Below are 13,959 nucleotides of genomic sequence, written 5' to 3' on the forward strand. Positions count from 1 at the left end.
TTCCCATGTACAAAACACAGAGTCCTTACCTACTGCACCAAGTGTTTTTGAAGCATAATTTTATGAGTGGGAAACAGGCTGGGAGCCACATAATAATAATAATAATAATAATAATAATAATAACAACAACAACAACAACAACAATAATAATAATAACACTAACAACAACAACAACAACTATAATAATAATAATAATAATAATAATAATAATAATAATAATAATAATAATAATAATCAAACCCTACAGTGTGGCACTATGATTTTCAGGAGCTGTGTTATCATGTGCCTCATGAATATAATGCTACAACCTGTGCTAACATGAGGTTTAGGCAAGCTGACTTGTATTGTTGGTAAGCTGAGGCTCAGAAAGTGGTTGCTGTGCAAAGGATGGAGTGGTGATGGCCATTTGTCAGTCAAGATCTCAGCTCAGACTCCATTTATATTCATGGTTGAGAATCATTGAATCACTGAATCACAGGATCACAGAATGGTTTGGATTGGAAGGGACCTTAAAGACAATCCAGTTGTTACCCCCTGCCATGGGCAGGGACACCTCCCACCAGCCCAGGTTGCCCAAAGCCCCATCCAGCCTGGCCTTGAACACCTCCAGGGATGGGGCATCCACAGCTTCTCTGGGCAGCCTGTGCCAGTGTCTTACTACTCTCATCATGAAGAATTTCTTCCTTATATCTAATCTATGCCTACTCTTTTAGTTTAAAGCCATTACACCTTTTCCTAGAGGAAGGAGAAGCCTAGAAGGCTTCCTTGGATATGTGTTCCTTCAAAGCATACACAACTATTCTGCCTAGTATTAACAGTGATTTTTTAGCAGAGTGATTAAAAAAATAAATTGCTACTCAAAACCTCCTTGTGACAACAAGGCTCATGTAGCTTAACATGGCTCCTTGCCTATAATAAATTTAATCACCCACCTCCTATGGAAAACTGGGGATTTGTTGACCCCTTTCAAGTACAAGAAGCACCATCAGGACAGGAACAATGGAGTCCTCAGTCCATTCAGAGCTGATGGGTGGCATTCCCAAATCCCAGTCTTTGCTGTCCCTGAAAAAGGACTGGACCTCAGGAGAGTGATAAAAGGCTCAGACTGCCTCCTGAAACCTCTCAGATCCTATAGGGTTGAAACACTTTAGAAACCACCCTTTATGTTATATTAAACTATTTCTGTCAATGTTTCTACAGCACATCTGATAGATACTAATGGCTTCAACCAACAGTCCTATTTAGCATGATTATTGTTTTCATTTTTTAAAATGTGCTCCATGCTCAGTTAGTGCCAGACACACCTTCATTACTCCTATCTGTTTGGAAAATCACAGCCTCCAGACTGACATATGAGACATCTCAGGATGGCTGAAAAGCAGTTCATTATGTGAATACATCACACATCCTGGTAACATCAATTGCAGTAACAATTCTTAATGCAACTAATAAGGTGTTAAAAGTCTCTACTGTTTTTTGGTTATCTGACTTGTTTAAGATACCAAGCTGGGTTTTCATCACTTCTCAATTGGAAGGTTTAGCAGATTTAGTCTTCATTAAAAATATATATATTCCTTAGGTATGCATTTTTTTTCCAGAGATTCTCCTACCCTTATAAAGCAAAGTGAAAAGTGCCGTGGAATTACTGAGTACAAAATGATCTGCCAGTTGTAGCGAATACAGATTGCAAGGCACTTTCTTGATCATTGACAGCTGTGGGTGTTTATGTTGCAATCCCTACAAACAAAGAAAAATCTGGACTAGTTTCTTCTTGATGGCAAGATCGGTTTAAAGGACTAGTCATTTGTTATGTGAGGTATAGGCAACAGAATAAATCTAGCACGAAAGTATAACCATTCTAACATCCTGAAGTACTCTTACCCAATAACAGCCTTTCTGGATGGCAAGACCCATGCCTTGGTGCAGCCTATCTATCATTTTCTATGGACCTCAGTACACGGAAATTAGATCAGAGGTGCCAAACCCATTCTTAGAGAGGAACCAATCCTAGTTTAAATGATATCAGGTATTAATAATCTAAAATAACATTTCCCCACCCCATGATATCAGTGGGAGCTTTACACAGAAATTAAAGAACAGGATTTTTCACAACAGAATTTAGTCAATAGGAGCCGAGTATCCTGATGGGTCCTATTCTGGCACAGTCTGTGACTTTGCACAAATATGCCTTTTGGTGACTAAGCCCAGTTCCTAGGATCAGGAAAAAAAGTTTTGTGTCCATGCATCATCTGACTTCTCTAACTCATGAAGCTCCATCCCAACACATAGAGACAGTGCTAGCAACCTGCTTCCTTCCCTTTACACCTCTCCATATGTTGCTCACAAATCTTTCTTGTGAGTTGAGAAAAAATACAGGTAACTAAAGAAAATTAAAATACAGATAGCTAAATGATTTTAAAACAACAGTAACTCCACTCCTGTAAGAGTCAGAATGATGATGGACATCTGCCTTAGTGACTTTCATATTAATTTACCACAGCTGTGAAACATGCTAGCTTATGGACTGAGTCCATCTGCTTTTGGACATGCAGTCTATAGAGGGAGTTTGGTATTTCTGCTCCTCAGCATTGGTCCCAAATCCCATTGAGGACACAACTCACTTTTCAGGTGAGCTGAAGTCCTTTACTTATGAATGCAAGATGTGTTTGTACTTTTTATGGAAATCCCAGGGCAGGACAAGTCACCCACACCGACAAAGCTACTATATATTATTTACTCAATACCTTACTTAGTGTTGATTTTCCCTCTGGCTTTCTTCCATGGCCAGACTCTTCTCTCAGTGTTTCTCTTCTGCCTTTTTGAGTTTGTCAATATGAGGATGTTACGAGGTTCATATAGTTTGTTGAAATGAAGTTACCATACCTCCACACATTGTCTTTTCAGAGACAAAAAGGACAGATGTTAGATTGCAGGAAAGTAACTTCCCTGGGCAAAGCAACTTATCTGCTGCTGAAGATCTGTGGATGTGCTGCTTGCAGCCACATTTCTGGCTGTGGGCTTATTTGCTGCCTGGTTTCCCACAGCAGCTTGTCCAGGTACCTTCCTGCTTCCTCCTGGCTGATGTCTGTCTGGACTCCATCGTCTTCCTGAAAAAAACACCAGGCTATGGGGGATTTATTACTTTTTCAGATGTGGAGCTGGTTTCTTCTTCTGGCACTGTATCACATCAGATGGATCTCTATTGCAGGATACAACAGATCTGTATCTTTCTGTGTACAACCAACCTGGAAATGATACTTTTTGGAGATGTTCCAGTAAGTGGGACAAACCACATGTTTAAACCTACATTTGTTTGAGTCACAGCAGCTCAGCCTCAGGAAGGAAGACTATACTTTTTCTCCATCCCATGAGCAAATGAAGCATTTTTTTCTAAAAATAGGCTTATGGTGTCATTCCACATCTTGTCAAAAATGGAGAAACCTAACACTGAAGCCTATGTGCAATAGTGTTCTAGTCTCGATCTGTTTTGTCCTTGCTTTGTTTTTCCCTGAAAGCAGTCACCAGGGAGGTATCACAATGACCAAGAAAGGCCTGAAGCATCAGATGTAGAAGGACCTGCTGATGGCAGGTCTGAGGATGACACTGGGCAAACTGGGGGCTGCTTTACTTCTATGCCTAAATATCTGTTCTGGCAGCAAACAAGAGACGTCCAGTTTCCAGACTGTCAGTATAGCACATTACACAAACATTAAATTCCCTTAAAAATAAAAATCTCAATGGATGTGTTATAAACTCCTCAATGATAATCATAATGGAAACATTTATATATCCCCACAGCTATAATGGGATTGCTGCAGTAATCCTACACTGTTTATGGGGCTGATATTTTAAATAGTATACTCCGTATCTTTCACTTTTTTCCTTTTTTCACTGTGCTGTACACACTTTGCATCCTTTCAATGACAAACACTGAGCAAAGTGCACCAATAAATTATTTCCTCTTTGAATCCTTTTACCAAAGAAAAAAATCTGTGTGAACACACAGCAGCTAGAGACCAGCTAGTTAATCAGTTGCATTATTATTACCACCCACCTCATCCTGTTAAAAAGCCAGATTTTTCTACCATTTGTGCTGCTTTTAATCCATAGGAAGTCAATTTTCCACTCATATATTAGTTTATTTTATATTTTCAAATTGATTCTACTATACATTGATTTCCTGTTGTGTGTATTGTATCCTGAGCTAGGATTATACGTTTAGTAGAAGTGGATATTCCTGCCACATAAAGGTTGCTTCAGCTCTATAGGGCCCTTATCTTGAAAAGGGAGAGTCCAATTTTATTGAAACTGCTAAAATCCCACTTAATTGAATTTTTTTTTCTAAGATGTACAAGCTTAGAGACTTTTGGTTTCCAATTCAACTTCAGCTTCGCGGTGTTTAAATTTCCAAACCCATAAAGACCTTTATGAAAAAGAACTTACAAATATTGTATTTCTGATATGGTGAATTACTGGAGAAGCTCAAGGTAAGAAGCAGTGAAATATCAATACTTTGTAGAACATCTTTTGATCATGCCAGCTTTTCATGGCCTGTTTAACACATTCCTATGGAAAAAGATCATGTTTGAACCTACATTTTACAATGTTAGAGCCCTGAAACACTGTAGAGTAGAATTAGGGCTGTGCAGTGGAACAGAAAGAAACACACTACCTGACAGCACTCAGCGCAAGATGAGGCAACAAGAAATCCTAGTTTCAGGGTGACATTTTTGGCCCAACTTGCATCCATGGGGGTTTTATCCTCAGCTTCCAGGAGCCAAGATTTCAGCTCTGAGTATAATTCAAAATTTCTCTGAGTAAATTCCTGCTTAGATTGTCTCTAGTGTTAATTTTTAGAAACTATATCCTTACCTTTCCTCAGTTCTTAATTGAAAAAATAGACCTTGTAAGGTTTTTTTTATCTTTTTTCAAAGAAAAGCTAAAGCCGAAGCCATGAACATTCTGAGGCCAGCTGCTGTGTGACCAACTCCAGCCACAACCAAGTTGTTCATCCACCTCAGAGGATATTATTTCATGGCTTGTGCTCTCACAAGCATGCAGGTCCAGGCACTGGAAGTGGGGCTGAGCACATTTGCAGCATTCCCCGGATTTCAGGCAGGCTGTGCTGCCAGCCCAAGGTTCCCTGTGCAGCGTGTGAGAGTAAGCAGCAAGGCAAGCTGCCGACACAGCAAAAGCCTTAAAGGAAGACCATACAGTTTATATACTGAACAGTGGGACCGGCTGGAGTCAAGGGGAAGTATGTAGACACAAACCTGAGTAACAAAAATTCCGGATCCTGAGTTTGAGTTGAACTATTCACTATTTTCAGCTTCAGTTTCTATGACAGCAGGGAATTAAACCACAATTAGGTCCATGAACCCCAGAGGGTTGGGTCCCAAAGGGACTGAAACTCCACTGAACCTCAGAGCCATACCTGGTGAACAGGACTTTCTAAAACCCTGCAAAGCAAGCGTGCAGCCCTACCATCCTGAATCTAGCAGTGTTTGCAACCATCTCCTGCCATTTCATGATGCACAGTAACTAAGAACATGGTGCAAAACACTTCAAGGAGGCAGGCAATGTGATGCAATGCCTTGCCTTCAGCTTCTAGGTATTTAAGAGGCTGTTGTATGAAACCCAGCTGCTGGTAATTACATTTGAGAGGCCTGAGCATGAGGTCCAGAGGATAAATCTCCAGAAAGGGAGTTTCTGCCCCCTTTTCCCAAAGTACTGGTGGCATGCTGGGGTTCCTTCCAGGTGGGGGAAATGTTGGCTATGGCAGAGGGGTCCCTCCTCCCTGACAAGCAGATTAAGGGCAGTTCTGGCTCAAAGGAGGAGAACTTGGTGAATGCTGCCAGGCCAGCAGGAGTGATCTGCTCTTAGGAAAAGAGGCTGGCTGGATTAATTGCCCTCCCTTTGCCAGCAGCAGCGAGGGAAGCCCTGACATTTCTCCCTCAGGAAGAGTTATGTTTTTGCACCAAAGGAGCTGTGGCTCGTGAGGACTCCATGGGATCAAAGTACTTTTGACTGGGGGTGGGTGGAGACGCCTTGCTGAGGGAATGCAGAATGAGGGTGTCAGAGGCAGGTCTGTGGTCCTTGCATGCTGTACATCCTTGTCTGCCTTACTGCTACAGCCTTCTACCCCCAGCATCCTCTATTCCACCACCTACCATGGGCTTTTCATGCTCTTGCCATGAAATAATTCAGAACTGGTCTCTTTGCACCTCATCCTCTGTGTACAAAACCTTTTCTTCCCTCTCAACCCCTTTCAATTCTCTCCCTCCTCCCCCTCCCTTTTTTATTTTTTCCTTATTAAAAGGCTCACATCATAAATATCAGAGACATATTGGAGAAGCCACATGGCTGTTCTGTCATAGCCTCCTGGCCCGTTGCCCCTTTCCCTTTCCCCAAGCCCCCTTATACCTGCTGGGTTTTGTTTCCTTGCAGAGACCTTCATTATTTAAACTGCAAGCCTTTTGGGAGCAAAGACTGCAATTTTGGGGTGTGCACTGATTGCCACCTTCACGTGCCACATCACATAACTAATTAACACCGATAATAGGAAGGCAACTATTTTTGTTTTCTGTGTGGTTTGTAAGTGTAGAGGAGAGATCCTATTTCTCAACACAAATTACTTTGTCTTTCCAGATGAATGTCTCTGCAGGGGCAGATCTTTTTTTTTTAAAGCCAGATTTGCACACCAAAATATATTCACAGCTTCCCCTCCACCATCCTCTTAAGTGCTGTGTAAATAAAATATTAATAAAAAAAAGAAAACAACCCTAAATCAGCCTCAGTGTAGAATGTCTCTTTTAAAATGTCACCGTGTTCATTTTCAGAATCCTCTTCTGCATGGTTATCTCACTGCTCTTTACATTTGCTACCTTGTTAAGCCCCCACTGTGGTAAATAAAACATGAAGAGAAATAGAGAAAAATGTAAGGCTTTTATTTACTCTCATTTTTTGGATATATTTCTCTAGATGAATGCTTCTCCCTTTAATGAAACCCTTGACTGCTCCAGTGGTGAATGTGATTTAAGTACAGTGGAGACAGCTATGATTCACAAACCCTGTTCTACTCCAGCACTGACCGTTATCTGATGCCTCTTCATGCACAGTTGCCCAAATGACAGTTTAATGGCTCACTGTAAAGGCTAGTTATTTTGTATCTCTATCCAGTGAAAATGGCTAATGGTGATAAGGAAAGGAAAAAACAAAGCAATTGTTCAGATCTTCAGACTCAACCAAGCTACTTAGCACGTGCTGAGAGCCTTCAATTAATTATTTCTTCAGTCCAGTGAAGCACTCCAAGATGATTTTAAAACTCACCAGCTGCACTAAGAGTCTATGTTAACAGGGTGCAGGGAACTAAAATTGCACATGAGCAGAACTAACAGGTTTATTAGGGATATGTTGATCTATACTCACAGGAAAGAGAAAAAAAAAAAAAATACCCCAAGCTGATTCAAGGGGAAAACAAATGCAAAGCGAACAAAACCACACCAGAACAAAACCACCAGAACTGTTCCCTCCCCTTTGCAGGAAGGAGGGACAGAGAAAAGCACACTGAAGGAAAACACCAGAAAATTACTTAACATGTGTGTCCCAGGAGACAAAGAGATTATTGTAGATTACTGTCATCATTATGCTGTTCACTGGTTACTCTGTGTGTACACACACACATGTACACGCCTGTGTACATGTCTCTGCCTGTTTAAAACAAACAAACAAAAAGCAGCTAACAATGCAGAGAATGGAACAGAGTAAGGGAAAATGAAAGAAAAATCCGTAGGGTCACAATTTAAAACATTAGTTAAACACTTTTCTAATTTTCAGTACTCAAGTGTAGCCAGGTATGGCCTCTCCTTTATATGGGTACCATTCATAGTGCAACAAGGATCTAAGTCCAGAGCTTGGGAACTTTCACCAAATAAATAAATAATAATAATAAAATAATCACTGGCAGAACTGGCATAAGCCACACTCTGGAAGTTAAGATACTAAGTCAAATGTAAGAACAATTTGCTGACTTCACTTGTAGTAACAGCATACCAAAGTTATAGGTTCTGGGTAGCATTTGCAACAGGGGTACAATTTAAGTGTCATGGAGGATAAAATAAGTAAGAGGGGCTGATGGAAAAACTGATTCATTGAATCATAAATTCATGAAAGTTTACAGTGAATAAATTTCAAAGATAATTTTCTTTGGCTGGCCTAAACTGTACCACCTGTTAAGATTTAAAACACTGACTGTCTGCCCAGTGATGTTAGGTCTTGGGGTTTAAGCATAACAAGAATCTCTCTGAAATAATCAGTTCAGGTCAATAATAAGACATCATTCATGGTGGCGTCATGGTGCAGCTTGAGGCCATGTTAAGCCTACCCTGCCTTGCCTGAAAGATATATGCTTCTGAATAGCAAAACTGACAACTGTGTGATCATCCAAACTTCTGCAGTGCAGTTTTCAGTACAGAATGACCGCTTCATGCTTTCAATATTCTTTAACGTCATTTATTTTTTACTGTATTTTTTTATTTTTTACTTTTTTTTTTTTTTATATCAACTCCATACTTAACAGAAACATTTGGGAAAAATTTGGAGCTGACACTTCTGGCTTTCAAAAGCAACAGCAGTACAGCTGGCAATAAGGATTTTCCCAAAACCAAACCATATCTACAGTCAATAACATAAGTGCTTGTGGCAATATCACAAACAGTTTATAACATGCAGCTTTGTAAACCTCTTGAGATAACTAAAAATAGCATCCTGTTAATATTATCACCAGCGCCTTCACGTGGAGTAAGCAAGAAAAGGGTAACTACAGTCAATCCCCGGACCACAATTAGTTGCTTCCAGGTCCCACTCACATCACACAATCTTGAACCTTCTCATGAAAACTTCCAGTCAGTTTTAGTGCTGGGTGTTCCGTTTTTGCACATCTTGTGCTTTTAAAATGATCCCTCTTAAGAATTTTGCATTACAACATTTTTTTTTTAAAGTACTAATTGTGTTTTATGTAGTTTTACGGGTGGTGCACATGAACACTCCCTTTGCTCATGAACACGGAAGACCTTTAGTTGTGCCCAAGGTCTAGTTTCAACTGTATCCAACAACTGAATAAGAGATGTGAAGAAGAGAATGATTGTTACTTTTTTGGAAAATCAGCAGACCCCGTATATCTTGTCTTTATGTTTGAGCCCAGGGCCTAATCTTTACAGTTGGTTGCAAACAGCCATCTAAATCCACAGTCACCGAAATACCTATATGGTGCAGCCTATCACTAATTCGGTAACGAGACTAGCATCAAGGTAGCATTAATGTGTCTTAGCTGCACATTCTAATTTCTCACTTTATGCACATCTAGATGTGACAAATGAGTCCCAGAATGAGTTCAGCTTTCCAGCGTCCCATTTTAGAGAGGTCTAGGACACAGGTTAGCAGTTAGCAGCAAACAAACACTGCTCATCTGCCATTTCCAGCTCACACAGCCCTCAGTGCCACCTGCATGCAGTCTCACTGAGGAAGATAAATCTTAGGATAATGCAGGCATGACAACTTTTCCTGGTCACCTGTGAAGCTGGTGGCTCATAACATCAGTAGCTGCCCATGGCCCTGTTAACTTCAAGACAGAAAATGTGTGTGATGGCACTGCATGTGCAAATGTGTATGCACAAGTGTGTGGATGCCAACCTGGAAATGCAATGTGTCTGGCTGTTTTATTCCCTATATCCTTATCACTTGCTATCTATGTTTATCCCATGCAGAGCATATTTCACTTCTTTGTCTTGATCTTCAATGTATGGATCTCTTTTATTCAAAGGTACAATTTAACTTGAGATTTTCATGTTTCCGGCAGCTATTTCCCCTTGTTCAGTCCTGTCCTCTGCAATGAATGCATGGTGTTAATTACCGGGAATTGCAGCTCTTGAATACATGGGATAATTGATAATACCTGCATGGAGAAAATCCCCATCATGATGTTTTAAAGATTCAGTTAATTAGCACTGTGTCTGGGAGATCAGGCATTAAGCATTTGCCTTAGGACTCCTCCTTCAGGCTTTCTTCAGAAACCTGTTATTTAGCTTTTAGGGGTGATTAGTAGAGAGAAAGGCAAGGGAGGAATGCTGTGTGTGAGATGTTGTCACAAGGGAATAAGGAGCCCTTTGTCCTGTCATGAACTATCCTAACAAAACATTCAAATAGGATTTAATCACTGCAGTGGTCTGCTCACATTGCTCTTAGGGTTAGATACCCCCATAAATCATGCATAGCTTGGAGACTAGGGTGTCTTAAAGTTGTTCACAGCTGATTCTCCACTGCACATAACAGATTCAGATCACTTACTGCTTTCCATGAGTGTTTTGGTGCAGCCACTCTGGCTCCTGTCTTTTATTCTTGAAAACCTAGCAAGCGACAGAAAATAGGTCAAGAGAACTTGCCTTATAAGCTCTGGTTTGAGTGAAGCATGCTAGCAGCTAAAAGCAGAATAATTTTGTTACTGATCTTCTAGCTCATGTCTGATTATGTACTAGTAGAAGGGGAAGAAATGATCACTGTTTTTTTATGTAACAAGGAATCAAAATCAATTTTCTTTCAGATTTTTTTTCCAATAGATGTTCTACCTAAAGATGGGTTTAATCAATTTTTTAAACAAGCAAAACTACTCCAAGTATACTGATATCCAGTGATTAGTTTTGAGCCTTTAATGACACAGTTATCAGTCATGAAAATCACATCAACACACTAATATGTTTCAGACATGGCTTGGGGAACCAGTCTAAGGAAACGAGAGGGTGCTTTGTAATTTTATTTCTTCTGTGATAGTCACAGAAGTTGTTTGGGGTGGAATGTATAAAGTAAACACCAGCCCAGGGAATTGTATTGAAACTATTGAATTTCTTTGCAGATGCACAATTGAACAGCTGCCATATAACACAATGAGCAGAACAGTAACTGCTCATGGCTGCATTTGAGCCAGTCCTTTCAAAGCAAAATGCTCAACACTGAATTCTTGAGACACCTGATTTCCATAGCCATGGAAACTGGCTATGACCCAGCACTCATAAAAGTCAAAGTCTTCAGATGTAACTTATGAAGATTTTGTGAAAACCACAAATCATTTGACAAGGACAACAAAATTCATCTTGAGCATGTTGTTCCCATCCAAAATGCATTTCTTCATACAGTTCCTGCAGGACTTTGCTTCTACTTTCCAGATATTAATTACTCAATTACAAAGCAACAAAAAATTAACCCAGTAGTTAACAGTCATCACTGGTAGAAATAGACTCTTTCAAATACACACCTCTGTTACAATTCCATTACTGAAAAGTAAAAGATAAAAATATATAAAGATCAGATTTTGTTGTATGAAATTGGTTAAAGATACAGGTCAATGTAGAAATAATACCATTCAATCTTGAAGATGATGAATGGATTTCCTATTGAAGTCAGTTGCAATTTTTGCATGAGAGACATAGCCATATGCCCTAGCAAAAGATTTATTTTAGTTGTTTTCTTAATGATTAATATTTTTGTGGTATATTCTTCTGTGAGTTATGGAAATAACACCATTTTCCAGTTCTCTCAGGCTGTAACATTTGCCAGTGCAGACTTCTTGTGTGGACTGTTCCCTTTCATATTTGTATGCAAGACTACCACAGCCAGAAGAATTTCTTCGTATAATCCTAACTAGCAAAGTTTGAGCTACAACAGCAAATGTAGCAAATATGTATGCAAAGTTTCTAAGTATTCAAAAATGAATAGATAAGCTAGATATGCAACTGTCCCAATACAAGAATTGGACCAAAATATTTTTAAATTCCAGGTTATTCATGCAGTCATAAAAAGAAAAGTGTAGCCATATTGTATAAATTGTCCCTTCTCCAGGAACATCAGTGGAACTAGAGCAATGTAGTTAACTGAAGGCCTATCCTACACACCACACATACAAAATAAGTCCCAAATGTATTTAAATCATTACTGAATTAACACAATTCATTTTCCTGCTAGGCTGAACTGCTCACGAGCCTCCCTCCATTTACAGTATCCTGATACTGTCTTAGCACCACTGACTTTAGTGGTGTAACCGATCATTTATGATGATTTAAAATGTAAGATTAAATAATTGGGCATTTAAAAAAAATATTAGTGGCATCTGTTCCCATTACAGTAACTGCAAGGACATAGGATGGGATAATTTCTTCTGGTAGGAGCTTAATCAAGAATCAAGCTTAATCAGAGTGTAGCCCAGTCTTTCATTCAAAATATTTTTACCTTATCTTAACTCTGTTGACTTCACTGAAGCTGTTCCTTATGGATATGACAGGGCATGAACAGAGAAATGGGCCTGATATGCCATGCTGCCAGCCCACAGAGCAATACTTATTATATGTTATTTACATCTGAATGTATAACATGTGCAGAAATAACTTAGAGGGCCAACACCTGGATTGTGGGAACCAGTACAGCTTCACACAGACACAGCCTGAGTTCCAAAGATGGGCATTTCTATAAATTTTGAAGTGATGGGTTTTACTAACAACAGAAATTAATAAATACCAATTTATTCTCTTCCGTCCCTCTCCCAAAATCAATTTAAAAATTGAGCTTCATTTTCCATCCAGTAACAAAGGAGTGGTATTCTGTATTGTACATTCCTGTTCATATTATGAATGGCATGTCACATATTGCAAGGCTACACCTGCAAGGGAAAGAATGAAGGTTGATACAATCTACTCTGGGTTCTGCAATGTCAGGGCACTTATCAGTCTGTAAAATGCAAGGGCAAGATTTAGGATTTATTTAAAAAAAAAAAAAAAAGAGAAAAAAATAAAAGAATGCTGAATGAATAGATATTTTGCAGACTTGCCTGGAGGTTTATGAGGATGACAATAAGATCATGACATTGTTAGTAGGAACATGCATGGGTCTTAACATGCATTGTGGACACCAGTGAATTACGTTCCTCAGTCTGCACAAAGCCTTGCAGTTTTTTTTATTTATTCATTTATTTTTATGAAGGCTGAAGGCCAACATCTCATAACCCCTTATGGAACTCTGAGAATGGAAGGCTGTGACCACTGATAAAGAAACTGGAGTCTGAGGAGACAAAAACTAAGGAACTTTTTTCTTTTTTCTTTTTTTTCAGCTTACTTTATGTCTCACTTGAGGAATGAAACAGCTTATAAATAAGATACTACCTTTCAGCTTTTCTTTTTGCCCTGAGTACAGTGGTTTAAACTGGGAAATAAGACCCCTAGTATTTGTCTGGAAGTAGCGTAAAAGTTCAACCAAAAAGTTGTATTTTGACATGATCTGATTTTGAGTATTCACAATGGATTGAGTCTCCAACATTCTCTTTATTTCAGAGACCCATATGCTGGATCTACAATTTGCTGCAATTACATGCATGCAAACTAGTCAAAGCCTATATATAGTAGGGATAGTAATAAACACATATTGCCTCCTCACAGGAACCTCTCCAGACTGAGTTCTTCCAGTTATCTGTAATGGACAAATGAAAGCATTTTCTATTATAGCTGGAAGTCTCAGACAAGCATTGTCTATGATTAAGAATGAAATTCCCAGCAGAAATGCTCATTTTCTCCTTCAGGCTCCTGCCAGCCAAGCAGGGAAATCAATACATTCTGAAAATAAAACAGAAAAATGCAAGGTAGAGTTTTGACTGTGACAAAGACAGAGCACCAGAAATTCCCAGCTGCTCTACCAAGTGCTCTACATCAGGGTTCCTGGTACTCTGGATACTGTCATCACAGGCAAGAGTGTTAACAGTGATGACAGTGAATAACTGGGTAGATCCTAACATAACTTGGACTGACCGCAAACTGTGTCCACCTGCTGCTGCAGAGTGCACTCCAGACATACTCAAGCTGTTGACACAAAGACCTGGCAACAAATTCTCAACACTTTATCCAACCTTGTAACCACTTGAGGATT

Source organism: Netta rufina, assembly GCF_964035555.1.
Source record: "Netta rufina genome assembly, chromosome: 4".
Taxonomy (NCBI): domain Eukaryota; kingdom Metazoa; phylum Chordata; class Aves; order Anseriformes; family Anatidae; genus Netta; species Netta rufina.